The 15,669-nt window shown below is 43.4% G+C and overlaps 1 pseudogene; it reads right to left on the reverse strand.

Annotated features, from left to right (window-relative positions):
• Positions 1–232: 232 nt before the first annotated feature.
• On the reverse strand, positions 233–15,410 carry LOC115329036 (annotated as a pseudogene).
• Positions 15,411–15,669: the final 259 nt, after the last annotated feature.

Raw genomic sequence — 15,669 nt, forward strand, 5'->3', positions numbered from 1 at the left:
ATAGCGATACACATTGAAACGCTTACAACACGAAAAAATTTCGCTGTCACGTACTTTAGCAGAGAGCCACGTTTCTGTGAGAATAACTAAATCAGCAGATGATGAATCTAAAACGGCATTAAGTGCGTCACGATTTTTTATCACACTCCGTATATTAGTAAAAATAATCGAAGTTTGTTCAACAGGCGTCCGCCTGTTGAACAAACGAATGGTTGTTATTGCTGTTAATCTACTATGATGATGTTTGTGCAAGGCTAGAAGATGACCTATTAGTCGAAGCGCTTGCTACGGCGTCCTGGTGATCCCCAAACTGAACGGCGGAGTCAGTTTCTAAAAAATAAAAAATACCTTTTTGCCGACATAAAGCTTGTTATAACGCAAAGTAAATGCAACATTGGGATACGTACCCTTCGCGAATTAGATTAGCTTACGTCGTGCGTGGCGGGTTGCCGGCGAAAAGTCCTGGTTTACAAAAACACTGCTATTTTTCAGTACTGATTTTGAACTCAAAATACTATCACGAGCCTTTAGATTTGCAAATTTTAGAATTAGCGGATGACAACGGCTTCCAGAGAAGGCACATATTCTGTGCGCCCGAGCAATACATTCCACGTAAATCTGCAAGTTCATGGCTCGAGACAACACCGTTCTCATCTTCTCCTCCAATTGAGCCCATGTTTCACGATAGGAATCCTCAATTCCGTGAAAAATTAAGTTATCTCACCTGTTTCTATCTTGTAATTCGTCAAAGCGCGAGCGCAGAAGAGTATTTTCTTTACTGACTTCATCGGCAACGCGCTGCGTGGCTTGAACTTCACTCTGCCATTCGTCGAGCTTCAACGCTTTCGTTTCTACATTGACGAGTCTTTTTATCACGTCAGCTAGTTTATTTTCCATCTACTGCTGGCTTTTCCTTACTTTATCAATGGAGCTGATTAAGCTGGCTTGACCTGTCTCAAACTTCAGAGTTCGAGCATTAACATCCTGAAGTAGTTGTAGCATTTCGTCCATCTGCTTGCTCTGGTTGTCCTTACTCGGGTTTTCAGTTACGGAAGTCGTGCGAGGACCAGGGTTAAGCTCAAGATCTCCGCTCAGAAGTAGCACGAAAGAGCAAAATGCTTCAAAGCAATCAGCTATACAACAATACAGAACTTCTGGGCGAGGCAGCACTACAATGCAACGGTAATCAGATTTCACTTTTGAAAAATTTTGTAGTTTACCCTATTGAAAAAAACAGTATGATTCTCAACCCGGCATACCCGAATTTGAACTGGGCAAAATGGAAATCGAACTGATTAAACTGGCGATATAAGAAAACAAACTGGCCGAATTGGAACATTAACAAGCCAAACTGGCACCTTAACCTGCCAAACAGGCAGCCAGACTTGCCAACCATGCAGACAAACTTGCCAAACAGGCAGCCAAACCTGCCAAACAGGTTCCCGAACTGGCTAAACAGGAAACAAAACTGGCCAAACAGGCTGCTAAACTTGCCAAAAAGGAAGCAAAATTGCAAAACGGGCAGCGGAACTTGCCAAATGGGAAGCAAAACTTGCCAAACTGGGGAAACAGGCAGCTGAACTTGCCAAACAGGCTAAACTGAGTGCTAGACAGGTGAAAGTGGTAGCAGAACTGGTCCTACTGGTATTCAAACTGTTCAAAATGGTGACTGAACTGGTTACACTGATAATCAAACTGTTTTTCAAACTTGTAGCAGAGCATTGTGGTGGAACTGATCAAACTGGTAGCTAACTGCTCAAACTGGTAGTCGAACTGTTCAAATTGGAAATCGAGCTCCTCTAACAGGCAGTTGAACTATTCAAAATCGTGTATATATACCGAAGAAAGGTTGTTTTATAATCTGCCTAGCAGCACACTTTGGTAAATTACTTCATAAATGTAATTTAATTATAGTTACAACGTTTGCCGCCTTTTGCTCCAGCTTCCCAGAGCTGTGGTCTAAACAAGCAAAACTATACCTTTGTCCGAAATAAGGTAATTACAATTAGAACTACTGGACAAAAAGTAATTCATTGCAATTTACATTACTTTTAGAAAGTCAAAAATTTGGGGGTTTTACGTGCCAAACCAACGACGGGCATCTGGCACGCCCCAGCGGAGGACTGAGGATTAATTTCGACCACCTGGGGATCTTTTGACGTGCAACCGAAAGCTCGGTTACACGGCGTCTTCTCCACAATAAGCCTCCGTCAGATTGCGGGCACCTCGGCCGGGATTCGAACCCGCCACATGGGGATCCGTAGGCCGACGCTCTCGCCTCGGAGCCACCGAGGCGGCTACTTTTAGAAAGCAATTTCACAATGGCATTACTTTCTTTGAACTTTGAACCACGCCGACGTGGTTCAAAAGGCTCTGTCCGCTAATGCTGCCGACCACCTGCCAGATTCTGCAAAGGCTGTTCGACAGTAGTACTGTGCCAGGAACGTGGCAATGAGCTTTGGTCACTCCGCTACACAAGGGAAAAGGAAGCCGACGAATGAACCAAAACATTACCGTCCTGTGTCAATCACCTCGATTGTCTGTCGAACATTTGAAAGGATAGTTAACAGCCAGCTTCTCAACCACGTTGAAGAATCCGGCTATCTCTCCGACAGTCAGAATGGCTTTCGAAGAGGTCGCAGCTGCGAATCAGCACTGGCAACTATTACCCATTTTATCAGTGATCACATGGATAATCGAACCATGAGAGATCTAATCCAACTTGACCAAAGCAATGCATTTGATATGCTCGACATTAACCTCCTGCTTGAGAAGCTTACACACGCAGGCATACACGATTTCCTATTCACCTGGATATCAAGCTTTCTGCAGAATCGCAGCCAACAAGTTGTGTACTGTGGGGCACGCTCTACAGAGAGGGTCATGTCATCAGGAGTGCCACAGGGCTCTGTCCTCGCTCCGACGCTCTTTCTCATATTCGTGAACGACATGCCACGCAATGACAAGTGTATCCTAGTGCAATACGCAGACGATACATCAATCGCGATGACAATTTCGTCCCAGTCTGACGCACGTCACTTGCAAAACCATCTAGAAGATGTAGAGAGATGGATCTCGAGACAACACCTAAGCCTGAGCGCATCCAAGAGTTCCGTGATACGTTTCTCAAACTGCAAAAAACAGACAATTGCCTTGTATATACTGTAGCAGGCACTCCACTGCGCACATCAGACCACCTGCCTATCTTAGGTGTCACGTTTTCCCAAAACTTGGATTTTTCCGCACATATTGCCGGCATTATCGCGCAGTCTTGCAGGACGCTTGGCCTCATCACCCGCGTCGCAAGGCCAGGTGGGCCAGCGGTCCTGCAGGCACAATATACATCCTTAGTCCTGCCTTCATTGGAATACTGCTCTGCATGCAGTTTGGTCTCCCCCTCAACAACATCTAATTGAGAGACTGTAGAGCGTGCAGCGCCGTGCAACCCGCAAAATTTGCGCCTGGTCCCTGGCACGACTGACGTGCCGTACCACGCACGGCTCAGAAAACTTGGCTGGCGGCCCCTCGATCAGAGACGAAAGATTTCTCGAGTCTGCGTGCTGTGCCGATTGCTCAATGAATCTCTTTCGGGGACTCGCCTATCGGCCGCCGTGCGTCTCGGTAGAAGATCAGGTCAGCTCGAACTTCTTCGAGGCAGGACTGTTCGTCACAGTGAATCCCTACTGCCCGCCGCCATTAGAGACTTTTTGACCATCCCATTAGCTTCTCGTAGCCCTCTGCCCACATCACACGATGAATCCCGGGAACTTTGCAAGGTATTTGCGAGACGAATGCCTTCGCATCTGCAGACATCATGATCTTCACTCCGTCACCCTCTCCTCTTGAATCATCACCATTGCCACCGCCACCAGCAACATCATCGTCATCACCACCACCTCCATCATCACCGCCATCATAATTTTAATGCTTAATTCTAAAGCTGGGTAGTATTACTCCCAACGGACACAGCAGCAGGCTGGCAGAGACACACGCGTAAGGGTTTTTGCCTATCTGCTTTGCTTGGCAGACCGCCGTGTACGGACCAATTTAAGTGCAAATAAATCACTCAGTCAATTACCATCCTTTGAGATACCCGACGTCAATACTTTCATATAACAGCATATGTCGGTCCGAGACCTATAGCAAAAATCAGATCTGTAAACTATGGCACTGTACTTTACTACCTTAGTTTCGCAAGGTCGTGGATTTCATTAGTGATGTGATAAAAAATACTTGGCTCAGTCAAAAGTTACGAAGGAATACACAAGAATACTCATTCCGAAACCAAAAAAGCATCCTCGTAGGCCATTAAAACGTTTTATTTAACAAAAAGTGCAAGGGAAAGAAAAAGCTCTCATCTTACTGGTGTTCCCCGTTTTTGTTCATAAAACGTTCCAGTGGACCAGAACGTTTTCTAGCTTTGAGAGGAAAAGGCTTAACCACATGTCGGCTCATGCAACTTTTTATGTTTTTATTTGTAACTTTTGACTCGAGCAAGTTTCATCAATATTATCACATATAAAATTTCCACCACCTAGCTGAACTTGTATGGTAAATTACAGTGTTGTACTTCAGAAATCCGAATTTTAGGTCTATTTAAGTCTGGGCCCGACACACAGACCACCCGGTAGTGGTCTTTATCCCTTAGTGCAATCAGGCAGCAGTGCTTTATTTTTCTTTCCACTTTAGTACATTTGATAATATGCAATGCTTTACACAATAAAACCATTTTGACAGAATATAGCATCTAAAACAAGCAGCAAAGGACATAAATAGAACATGGTTGATGACAGTGAAGTTCAACAATGACAAAGCATGAAATGCAACGACTCTGCATCATTACCCAAAAGAAGGTATTACCCTCTTTAGAGGTCTGCTCAAGCGCAGCACAGCAAACTCAAGCCAAAAAGTGCACAAACATGCACCACCAAATGCATTTTAAGTTTGAAAGAGAAAAGTAATGAAGTATGTGCGATCACATGCAAGCGGTAATATTCTTCGGTTCTATCCACAACCCCTACCCATTTCGATCTGGATGAGCATCGTGCTGGCACATGTTTGTGTATTACTATTGCATGATGCACATTAAAGACCCGAGTCTAGCGGTTACACTGCACTGGCTAAATTGCTCATCTACAGCATAGAGAGCTGTCGCATCACTTAAATGGCAGATAGACATTGCGCTCTTTAAAACTGATAGTGTATGTGGCCCATTAAACTGTTAATTAAAACATCAATCAACACATTTTGATTAATTAGTCAAAATATTGTGACGTTTATCCACTCATCTAATGTCTGCCGAGCCCCAGAAGTACACAGAGAAGACGGAATCTATGTACCCAACACACGCTTTTTTAAATTCTGTAAAGAATGAGGAAAAAAAAGCCCTGTATACATGTTAAAGAACTTTAGTCCCTCTCAATTTTGTTCGGCATGTCACACACAAAGCACTTGCTGTCAGCCGGAAACACCATGAAAAGGCAGTTGGCCTTAATGTCCTCGGGTTTCAGCACCTTACAGATGTCTACCTGCGAAGGAAAACATTCCTTTATATGCTCAGGAAAGAGTGGTGTCTCCCGTAACACCAGCCGTCTGCAAAGGAGCGTGCACCCGAGACCAGCAACATGGAGAATTCTCTTAATTCTGAAATACTCCCCATCAGCAGTTGACACTACAGTGGTGTCACTCTTTGAAGCTCTTGTGTATGCGGTGCTATGGAACACCTGCCCCTTGTGCACAAAACGCTGGTATTCCAAAGCGCTGCCAACTGTGCCTGTCCCACCGTAGACCTCTAGCGCACGTTCCTCGATAGCTGTTAGAATGGCAGCTTTTTCACGTCCTAGCAAGCATGCTTCATCAACATAGCAGGCATTCTGGATGTGTGAATAATCAAGAAATCTTTCACACACACTCCGCTCATTGGCAGTGATTGCCACGTTGCTATCTGCCAGAAGGCATTCAAGCTGCTGCGTCATTACGACTCGCTCTACGATTTGATCCGGAAGTCCTCTAGCTGCAGAGACCAGCTTCACCAACTTTCCGTTTCCTCCCTCGAAAACAAATGCGGATTGCGCCCAAAGTGGTCCCAACTGACGCACGGAGTTTGGCAGGTGGAGGAGCTGGTGCACGTTGAACGTAAGCGAAGCCACTCCATACAAGGCCTCACAGCGACCAACAAAGTCGATCAGCAGATTTTCTGAAAACAAAAAAAGAAGCATGCACAGGATATAATCTCAGACTATAAAATGAATGCATAACATTAACTGAAATTTCAAATGCCGTGCAGCTCATTGGATGATTTTTGGATGTGATTTCCTACCACAGTTACCTGATTTGCATGCTCTGAGACTTTACACACAACATTCTGTCTAATCAATGCGGGTAGATCTTGACACTCCCATGAGACTGTCATACGGTATAAAAAAAAGACCTTTATGAGGCAAATAGGAGAAAAAAAAGTATGAAGCTTACCTGCACGCTTGATCTCGTCGGCTGTGATGGTCTCACGTAGCAAGATGTGTATTGCTTGCGAGAGCTTGGAGAGATGTTTCCAATACTCCAGAGGCAGAATGTCCACGAGGCAAGGAAGAGCGTAAAACAGAAGCCAGAGTCTCCACTCTGACGCTTTCCAGAAACTGCGCTCGTTGAGTGAACGAGGCAGCCTTGTCACACAGTGTGGTGGCTTGATCTGGAGGAGGCGGCTGTTGACCCGTGCCACGCAGGATGGTGCTCCTGTAAGCAACATAAGTGACTGGGCACATGAGTAATTTATCTTGCTTTAATAACCATATATGAGGCTGTGTACAAAGTACAACCACTCGAAAATGTATTCATGAAAGTTCGCCTCCCCAGAATTTTGAGGCTCAAACCCGAGGTTCAAAAGTGAAAAGTCAAACCCTGAGGTTTAAAGAGGTTTGAGAAATTTGAGAATCAATCTTCCTAACATTTAAATTCATTACGCTAAAAAATATGACAATTTTCAAACTCTTCAATTTGAAAAGTTCAATGAACCTCGAAGGTCAGTCGAATTTCTCCAACGCCAGGCTGTAATGAAATCAGTTTTACCTGTTTTGATTGGGCTAAGCTTTGGAAAAAAATTGTACCTATCTGTTCATGCATGCAGACTATGCGAACATAGGAACAAGCACATATCAGACAACAGGTCAGCTCGATGTTTGATCTGGTTTCGGCATGGCCAAAGCGACGTGGTACAGAAAGTCCATTTCACAGCGAAGTAGAAGCTTACGTTACATGTTAACAAGCGGTGACAGCACTGTATGTTTGTCAGCTTCTGCAAATGTGGTTGTGGGTGGTCTCAAAAGCCATAGATCAAGCATGTGCAGTGCGCCGTGCAAGTACAAAGAGTGACAATCAGCAAAATACAGTGGACATAACATAAAGCATATATTGGATGCACTCTGGCCATCAAAGATGGGCAGCCATGCTATGATTTTGCAAAACACAAACTAAAATTGAATGCCGTGACCATTTTGAAGAAAATCAACGTTGTTTTGTAAATAAACATGCTAAAATGACACTGTTACCATTACTATACGTAATATTTTTATTAGCTGCAACAAAATTTAAAAAAAAAAGAAAATGGGAGGTAGGGTAAATTGGGCCCGGGGCATGGTGGCCACTAGAAAAAAGGCAAATTTGGGTAATTAGTTAGCTAATGAACTAAGCTTGACCTTATAATGGTTTAGCCGTGCCGTCAAATTCTCGTTAAAAATTTGTGAACGCTACAGGGCCGAGAAATGTCACCCTGGTACACGGTGCCAAGTTGAAACTAAGAGAGCAAAAGCGCCGGTGACTTCATTGCTTTGTGTCACACTGCTGATGTCAGCTGCGGTGCGGGCACGTGGGTTGAAGCTATCGCAGCCGGCTTGGCTTGTTTAAGTGAAGCCGGCTGCAATAACGTCGATTCACGTGCCCCGCCACAGGGGACGTCAGCAGTGTCATGCAAAGCGATGACATTACCGGTGCGATTGTCCGCTTTGTTTCAGTCCGATGCTCAGTACCGTGACATTTCTCGACCCCATAGTGCCTACCACAAATTCTTTAATCAAAATTTAATGGCACCGTTAGACCTTATTGAGGTCAAGCCTACATCCTCTAGACATATTAGGTGCACTCAAGTGAAAAACTGAAAAGTTAATATAACATTTGAGTTAGTCGCTAACAATTGTTGCCTAATTTCGCCTTTTTTTCTAGTAGCCACCATGGCTACTAACACTGCCTCAGGGCTCACATTACCCTATTTCATGTTTTATTTTTTTGAAAATTTGGAGCAGCTAACAAAGACACCTGTATCGATAACATTTTGCTTAGCGATTGTTATATGTATCTGTAAATATACTTAGTTTTAGATACATATTAAAAAATGTGACAAGCAGCTGTAGAGCTAATCAAAATCGGTCAACCAGCCTGGCAATTCTATTTTGCCCAATCTATGCCTAATCTTCTTGAAGGTTAAGCTAAAATTCTGATTTTCCAGATCTGGAGATTTGGCAAAACCTTGGCAACCACTAATGGCTATTGTGTCAGCTTCAAAGTGGACGAAAATGCTGCTATATATAGAGTTACACCTAGAAGATATTCTGATAAAAATGATTAATAGCATGAAGATGAATTTGAGACTGTGCAAAACCCAGACCCCATAAAATTTGTACCTTGCGATCTCGGACTGAAAGTCCGAGGTTGCAAGGTTCAAAGTATTCAATATCTTCAAACTTTCGAACTCGAACCTTGGGAGGTTTGCAACATCTTTAGGTTTGCCCGGACTGTGGAGCTAGTAACAAGGGGGGACCCTCACTGGAGAACTCCCTGCTTCTGCTCAGTGGGCAAGTAACGAGCAGGAAACGCGAATAGTACTAGTATGTAAAGATTCAAGTCAGGAATTGGCCTGGTAAACACCATTAAGGTAAAAATAGGTCGAAGAGGTGCCACAAATTATGAAAAGAGCAACTTATGCACCAACTTGTAACTGGAAATGAGACATTTTGGTACTGTACGACGTACCTATGTAGAACCGTTTTTGAGAGTTGGATGAAGAAAGCAGCAGTTCTGTAAACTGCTTTGCTGCTCCTTGAAGAACGGCGTGCATATACTCGCCCAGTTAAAAATTCCCATTGAGTCCAATTGGAATTTCAATTGGTACCAATTGGTATCAGTGGGATCCAATTGGTATGAAGACAACCAATTGGCCATTCCAATTGGAATGCATTTTTCCAATTGGTCACTCCGATTGGAAATATATATTCCAATTGGTATTAAACAACCAATTGGCCATTCCAATTGGAATGCATTTTTCCAATTGGTCACTTCATTTGGAAATATATATTCCAATTAGTATTAATCAACCAATTGGCCATTCCAATTGGAATACGTTTTTCCAATTGGTCACTCTAATTGGAAATATATATTCCAGTTGGTATTAATAAACCAAATGGCAATTCCATTTGGAGTTCATTTTCCAATTGCTATTAAGCAACCAATTGGGAGAGTTATCCCAATTGGATTCTTGGAGATTGGAGCTCTAGAATAATTTTGCAGTGAAAGATTGTGAGCTTACTCTTCTAAATCAAAAATAAACTCTAGGATAAAATATGGAATTTTTTTCAAGGGTGCGGGGAACGTCAACAAAGGAATCTGCTCACTGGCCAACTCATATTGCTCCTATTCATTTTTTGTTGTCTTTTCTCTGCGTTTTCTCTCTCTCTCTCTCTCTCTATATATATATATATGTATAAATAAATAAATGCTTTATTATTAATCTTATGGCTTTTTGAGTTAGCAATTCTTTTTTTTTTTTTTTTTTTTTTTTACTTCTAGTTTTGGTTTCAAAGTTGGAACGCCCCATCGCTAGTGACACCAATAGGTGTTTGTTTTTTCTGGGAACACGTGTGTGGGATGCGAGTAGGAGGATGTGAAAATGTGACATTTTCATCAAGTTTACCAACATTTGACAAGTCTTGTTTCAATCAATGTGTCCAAGAAAAGCCTGGGGGAACTGCAACATGCTGGGGTTAACCAGCAACTCCGTCCCGTGGCAGCTGCTGTGAGCGGGGTTTTTGCTCTTTGTCCTTCAGACTCTTGAAGCAAGTTCTGAATATTTTCACGGTCAACCGTGTTTGCTAAAGTGTTCTTATAGCCAAGTTTGCTTGTTCTACCTGCTTTTATGTTTGGAACTGTTGGCGCACGTCCGCGTTACGGAAAAAGTTTGCCGTGCAGTACACACATCGCATTGTAAAACGCTTTCCATTGTAGCAAACAGTTTTCTAGTGTCTCACTATTTCCTCATTCAGTATTTGAGCCTTCAATATATTTGCTGTTTTTCTTTAGGTTGCTCTTAACACCCTTTTTATTGCCATAAGTTGCTTGCAATATTTGTAAATTATTAAATGCTCCCATTGTGCAGAATGCAGCTAGCATGTGCTATCATAAATATTCCTTTGAATTCGGACAGCTGTGAGAATAAAGCTAGCTCTGTTCTCATTGCAATCAAGGGCATGTTAGCCTCACACATGCAAATAATGGCAATTGTATCCTTTCCGAGATCCAGTGTGCACAGAACGAATAGTTCTTTGCAGTCAAAAGTGTTAAAAACAATGGTCGCACTGCAAAGCCTTAACCTGCCTCTGTGGCTCCAGGGCAAAGCGCCGGCCTACGGATGTCCAGGTGGCGGGTCCGAATCCCGGCCGAGGTGCCCGCAATTTGACGGAGGCCTATTGCGGAGAACGAGCTTTCGGTTGCTGTCAAAAGATGCCAAGGTGGTCCAGATTAATCCTCAGACCTCCGCTGGGGCGTGCCAGGCGTCGTTGGTTGGCATGTAAAACCCCCAAATTTGACTGACTGCAAAGCTTTGGATCCACTCTCAGCTGATAACAACATATTAAATTTCTCACTTGGTATGTAAAAAGGGACTAATTTTGTTGTAGAAACTTAAGATTGCAGAAAACTAACGAATTGAATGGACAACATACAACTTTCTGCTGCCAGGTGTTAGACTTGAGCCGTTTATCCTTTTTAAAATTTTCGACAAGCCTTGGATCACTATCATAATTCAGAAGCCCATACTAACTGAAGCCTTATTATCTAGCTTTCATTGATTTCTCTGCTTTCATGTTTTACCCCTGTCATGATACCGACTGGCATTCGTGCCAGAAGGTAACGGCCTAACTTATTGCATATTGATAAACTAAATGAGGGCTTTCCTTCTGGTGTTGTTTTTTTCTCTTTTGCTCAGACGAAGTGCAGTTACTGAACAATTAGTTTAAATTGTATGTTTTTGAATGCACAATTTCTTGATATAAACAAATTCACAAATGCAAGCTAGGCATCTTGAAACTCGTAAGTAATGTGCCCTTAAGTAGCTTGAGGTCCCATGTCACGATGCATAGATGCATATACTAGTACCATAGGACATTGGTGATGTGACACAGCTTGGAAAAGAAAAGGAACACTGGATCTCAGTCGTTCCTGGGTTACTAATTTTTGTCCCGTTTTCGTTCTAGGCTGCAAGCTGCTGCTATTGACACTGCTCAAGAGGAGGATGCAACCATGGACGACCATTAGTTTGAACACTTTAAAAATTTCTTTTTGCTTTTGCCGGAACTAGGTGACAATTCCTGCTAGACGCTATGACGTCACTGTGGGAGGAACGCTAAACAAACGCTCAATGACGTCATAGTGTCTCTCAGGAATCGTCCTACTTTCGGTAGAAGGAAGAAAAATCATGTTTGGTCTGAACTGGGTATTAGTGTTTCCTTTTCTATTGTAATAAATGTGCTCCTTATAGTTTTGCTTGTTTCTTATATTTTGCAAAGGTATCTGGCACCATTTAGTGTGACTGCAAAAAACTCGTAAAAAAAAGACTAGAAAAGATGCGTTTTCTGAAATAATGTGTTATTTCAGAACAGGCTTCAAATGTTTTGTATATAGTAAAACCCTATTTGTTAGGAACATATCCAGCTGGCATATCTGGACATACTTATGTGAGACATGCTCAATTTGAAATTTCATTTGGGAGTCCTACCTTTGGCTGTGTAAATTGCTAATGCATCAGAAAACCAATTTCTCTTGCTAGCTATCTTTCTAATTGTTTATAGTTTGAATTAGAAATGTACGAACTGGCTGTTTTCTAATGGGAATTTCAGACCAATTGAAGAAATACCAATTGGTGTGCTTCCGTTTCGGAACCACACCAATTGGTATTTCTCCAATTGGGCGTTCCAAAACACAGTCGGTCACGATTCTAATTGGAAAAAAACCAATTGGTATATTTCCAATTGGGCGTTCCAAAACACAGATGGTCATGGTTCCAATTGGAAAAAAGCCATTTGGTAATATTGAACCAATTGGCATTTGTTCCAACGGGGCGTTCCAAAACACAAATGGTTTTGGCAATTGGTACCAATTGGAAAATCCAATTGGACCCAATGGGTATTTTTAACTGGGCGACGCTCACTCCGGCCACAAGATCAAATCCTGAAAGTAAATGTTACATGTCTCTCAGTTTCTAACTCTAGGGACTGCAAAAAAGCATGCAACTGACAAATCACAAGTTCAATAATTCCAAGAGTATAGCTGGTAACAGTTCATGACATTGAATCTTTTAGTGTACCTCCTGCTTTTTCGGTGAAAGAAAAAATATTAGTATATTAACTCCGCAAGTATGCTGGTCAGCTACTCTGTGAATTGGAAAATCAAAACATCAATTAGGTGTTCCAAAAGGTTTCTCTGAAACCGAAATAGAGTACAATTTTATTGAACGGTCGATTGCCGATCAGAGAATATTGACAGGTTTTACCATCGAAAACCATTACAAAATGCTCTTCTTAGCGCTTCGTACAAATGAGCATGGACGTGAATTTCAGAAGAAATTTGCGTGTATGTACTGCCTCTACTGTCTGTTTCAACGGCATCTTTCTTAGAGACCACTGTTGGCTAAGCTTATGAGAAAAAAAAAAAAAAAATTAGGGGGGAGGTGGCACTCTTACAAGCATAGGAAGGCAGAATGCTAGCCCTGCCTCTGCCGTGGCCCTATGAATTTTTCCCCAAGCTTTGCAAAGGAGGGAAGGAAGGGAACAGTCTTGTCTTACTCTTGAGATTACACAGCAACCACAAAACTTGTGGCTCAGCAGTGTTACGTGTGAGTATACTTGTGTCACGCTTGTGTCAGTATGCTTGTGCAAAGTACTTCGCATCTTTCAGTTGGGCGCCACTGATCACCGATTTTTCCACTGTTGCAGCCTGAAATAAGTATTGGCTTGCAAACTTAAAATAGAAAATTAATTCACAGCGCATCCAAGTAGCCCGTCGTAACATCAGCTAACAGACCTTGGGGAGAAATTGGGGGCACGGCTGTGGTCATCTTCGCTGAGCATCTGCTACTGAACATTTGCAAATCAACAGTGCATTGAGAGTACAAAAGTATGTAGTTCATAATCTCAGAAAGTAAGAATGTAACATATCAGAGTACAGTCGGAACCCAAAGAGATTAGCACAATTAAGTGATCAACGTGCGGAGCATTGTGCTATTCGAAAACAGAATCAAAATCACAAAGATTTTGTGTGACTAATACTTTCTGTTCTCAGTGTGAAACAGTTTGCTTCGATCGCTTGAACCTTGGATAATCTCACCCTGTTCTTTAGACATTCAGGGAAAAAGCCACACCTGGTAGATTCATTAGCGGAGAAGGACCCTTGATTCCATTTATGGTGATCCCCAATCTCAAGGAAAGCTGCATATCTCGGACCACAAGCTCAGATGTTCTTGGAGCCGGTGGTTCCTTGGGCACGTAGCGCATGCTTCCTGTGAATAAAAATAAACGAAAATATATTATGAGGTTGCACCCAGTAGGCTCAGAAAAACATAATGTTTAGTTTGAACTGCAATGTGCACGTGCAAGAAGACCGATACATACCTTCCAGGTGTTCCCCACTTATGAGGCACCAGGGACATCCAAACGAGCCGTTGAAAAGTACCATGTTCTGAACTGCTGCCCTCGCAGGTGCGTCGACACAGCAGCAGAGCACATAAGCTCTGGACCTGTGCATCTCAGAGCTATGCTCCCACATCACGGGCGTCATGCTTTTGACTTGATCAACAAACTTTGCGAGGAAGGCAGTCATGTTTGGATGGCCTTTTCCGAACCAAAGTCCGGCTAGTGTGGTGTGCTTGAAGCGGATGCTTGGAGGGAGCTCATTCACAGTGAATTGAATAGGCCAAACAGACGTTTTGGATGACACGAAGAGAGGACTGCCGTCTGTGTTAAAAGTCAAAGAAAGATCACTGTCCCCCATCCCAGTCTTTCTGCGCAGAGCATCATAGGCTTCACCTGTTGTTATGTCAGTGACACCACTTCCGCTTGATGAGGTACTACGTTCCATGGCAAGCTTCAGGAGGTTGTTGTGAAGAAGCTCCTTGGTCTTCTCAATAACGAAGGACAGTTGCTTCGTCATGTCAAGCATTACGAAGTAGGATCCATTCTCTTTTAGCACCTTCAGATCTATCCCTTGCTGGCACACTGAGCAGCTGGCTGCAGTCTCTGCGTCTTCCAGAACTGCTCCACAGCCCTCACAAAGGTAGTAGTGGCGAACCAAGTTTTGCGTCGTTGCTGACCAAAGCTTGCGGAAAGCATATTTGCTTTGCGGCACGACTTGCCTTCCAAACAGGGCATTGATGAGCACGAGCAAAGAATCGAGGCCCGACCATGTCATGCCCTGCGATACGACGTGGGCCATTATCATGGCGATGGCGCCGGCTTTTGTCGTCGTAGAATGGGGAAGTGTCTCCGTCCCGAACTGATTGAAACAGGACGACAGAAGGTGTTCGAGCAAGGGCTGTGGTACAGGGTCATTTCCATTCATCTCGTCATCATCATCTCCATAGTCCTCACCAGAGTTCACGACGTCGTCTTGAACATCGTAGTTCTCGTCGCTAGCATTTAACGATTCCGAACGCTCGCGTTCGGCATCTGTGCTCAATTCGGATTCTTCGGAATGGCAGTCCTCGTCATCAGAATTATTCCCAGCGGATTTTAGTGCTTGGGGAACTCGAGTTAACGGGGTGAGCACGTCATGAGGGGGGTCTCCAGGGTCCTGAGCATCCCTTGTACTGTGAAAATATTGCGTTGATCTAGGCATCACAAAAGGCTCACTCTCTGCCAAGTAACATTTCCGACGCTTGGCACCCGGTGAGCTTTCCATTGCAGCTAAAACTTAACAGACAAAGAACTTGGCGCCACCTGTTGAAAGGATAATGGAGACCATAGTCAATGAGACTTGGATTGACTACGTTCTAGGTGTTTGTGAGCAATCGGAACCCGGTTTCTTACACCGGAAAAATAAAATAGAACTATACTCCGTTTAACCTTCAGTCCGAGCGCAGCGGACGCTAGGAGCCATCGAAGCCAATCCCGCGTAGAGAGAGTGTCATGTGACCTTGAGCTCCCTGCGCCGCTCTGCCCAACCGGCAGGTCACGCGATTTTCTCCCGGCGCTGGATAGGCTGGAATAGCTGGTGGCGTCCACTGCGCTTGGACTGATGGTGGAACGGAGTATAGTAAAACGTAGTTCCAGCAAGATGCCAAAATGTCAAGACTTACCAAAACCAAAATAAAAAGTTAGAGGACAAAAAAAAACTGCTTTCGTCTCTTAAAACCTA

The sequence above is a fragment of the Ixodes scapularis genome, unplaced genomic scaffold, assembly GCF_016920785.2.
Source record: "Ixodes scapularis isolate PalLabHiFi unplaced genomic scaffold, ASM1692078v2 PGA_scaffold3__209_contigs__length_174095766, whole genome shotgun sequence".
NCBI lineage: Eukaryota > Metazoa > Arthropoda > Arachnida > Ixodida > Ixodidae > Ixodes > Ixodes scapularis.